Raw genomic sequence first — 2,500 nt, 5'->3', positions numbered from 1 at the left:
ACAGTAGACCTCAGCGAAACCATTGAATTTGTGGCCTCCTCAGCCAAGAATAACATTGATACAGCCAATTTTGAAAACCTACCGGATGTATACGGAATCAGCAAAGAACTGGTAACAAAGAAAAGTGACTACTCCAAAAAAGTCACATATTGGAAATACCCAAACGAAAAGTATAAATGTGACTTGTGTGGAGACATAATGGGAACCTTCAAAGAATTGAGAAAACATGTCTCCAACAAGCATAAAGGCTTCTATCTCAAAACGTATTGTTCAAAATGTGACAAAGAAGCAGAATATCACAATATTGCATGTCACTATGCAAAATGTAAAGGAAGACCTCAAAAAGGAGAGCTGTCATTCCTGTGCAGCTACTGTGACCTCAGATTTGGAACAAAGATTGGAGTTTCACAACATGCTCGGCACGCACATCCAAGAGCGCAAAATGAGGCTAGACTGGCAGCTCTAGCAAGCAGCAAACCATCAAAACTATGGTCACAGGAGGAAATACTGTTATTAACAGAATTGGAAAAATTGTACGAGAACCAAAGAAACATTAATGCGCTGATGGTCCCGCATTTTGACAATAAAAATAGTAAACAAATTGCAGAAAAAAGAAGAGATAGAAGAGATAAGAGCAAAAAATCGACAAAGGATGTACTGCAAGCATCCAATGTCTCTGAGAACGACTCCTGCGATGAACCAGAGAATGCAGTTGAAGTAACAACAGAAAGGCGCAGAGACTTTATCAATAGGAAACGAGCGCCAAAGATAAGAAACTTTGATGAGCTGAATGATAGAATCACAGAAATCGAAAAGTACACAAAAAACATCCAGCATCATGATGCTGCTATGGATCTGATGGATGAGATAGTGACTTATATATCAGAAAACACCAATGATATAAGTCCTGAACCATCAAATCATACCGAACTAACGAGCGAACCCAACAATGAACCTACGAACTCTGCTCAAGTTGAGCAACAGACTGCCCCTGTACAAAACAAGATACCAAAGAAAGATGGAAGGCTCAATCAAACACACAGGAAAAAATATACAAAAGCAAAGGGCAGTTACAAAGAATATCAGACAATGTTCAAAAAAGACAAAAAGAAAATTGCCAGGATAATCACTGATGGGGCAGAAGATGCCACTTGTCAAATCAGTGCTGATGAAATCTTCCAATACTATAAAGGCATAATTGAAAAAGAAAACAAGAAGAATCCCAAATTCATCCCAATTGATCGGATACCAGATGAATGGGAAATTGGAAGTTTATGTAAAGAAATTACACTGCTCGAAGTAACTAAAGCCTTTGATGAATCAGATTTAAAGAAAGCAGTGGGGCCTGATAAAATTGGTCTGAATGACTTAAATAAAGTGCATAGCAGGCAACCAAGACTACTACCCAGAATCTTATCGTCTTGGCTATTGATGAGAAGAGTACCAGAAAGTATTAAGAAGAACAGGTCAATACTAATACCCAAGAATGTACCGATTAGCGAACTCAAAAAGATAAGTAATTGGCGTCCAATTACTATCGGTACGGCATTCATGAAGCTGTTCACAAAAATATTAACCAAAAGACTCACATTTTTCGTTGAAATAAATACGAGACAAAAAGGCTTCATGAAGGTGCGAGGTTGTCTCGAAAATCTGACTCTTCTGCAAAACATTATAAAAGGGGCACGAAAGAACAGAAGCTCGTTGGCAGTGGTGTTCATAGATATATCAAAAGCTTTTGACTCTGTCAGCCATGGTCATATTCTACAGAGTCTTGTAAGACACAGGGTTCCATCATGCATCAGAGACATAATTAAAGACTTATACACTGACTCAACAACATTTTTCAAGGGAAAAAACAATGAAGCAACTCCAGAAATAACAATGAAGTCAGGAGTTAAGCAAGGTGACTCTTTATCCCCACTGCTGTTTAATATTGCCATGGATCCTCTGATCTGTGATCTTCAGAAAGAAGGCAAGGGCTTCACATTTGGTTCCAATAATCTCATCAAGCAAATCACCGCTCTGGCCTTTGCCGATGACATCGCAGTACTCAGCAACACCTGGGAAGGAATGAGTACAAATCTGAAAATCATCGAAAAATTCAGTAAAATAACAGGATTAAAACTTAATGTGAAAAAAACACATGGATTTTATATAAGTCATCGTAAAGATAAGATCCTAGTAAACAATTGTAGACCATGGCAATTTGAAAAACAAAACATTGAAAACATCCACCCAGGAGAAAGTGAGAGATACCTCGGACTGAACTTCGATCCACACACCGGCCATTCAAGCAACAACAAAATTAATGAGGTTCTTGTTGACTGGGCTCAAAAACTCGACAATCTACCACTTAAGCCCACACAGAAAATAGAGATATTCTGTAAATACTTGATCCCTAAACTGTCATTTAAACTGGAAATGACAGGAACAGAAGCGAAAACTTTAAACATTCTGGATCAAACAATTAGAAAGTATGTCAAACATTTCCTACACC

At 38.0% G+C, this 2,500-nt stretch overlaps 1 pseudogene; it reads left to right on the top strand.

The window, feature by feature from the left end:
• LOC146813513 (28S ribosomal RNA) overlaps positions 1-2,500 on the top strand; it is a 7,395-nt pseudogene that overhangs the window by 2,217 nt on the left and 2,678 nt on the right.

The sequence above is a fragment of the Triturus cristatus genome, chromosome 7 (assembly GCF_964204655.1).
Source record: "Triturus cristatus chromosome 7, aTriCri1.1, whole genome shotgun sequence".
Lineage (NCBI taxonomy): Eukaryota > Metazoa > Chordata > Amphibia > Caudata > Salamandridae > Triturus > Triturus cristatus.
The sequence above is the reverse complement of the archived record's forward strand: the minus strand, read 5'-3'. Positions and strand labels throughout refer to the sequence as shown.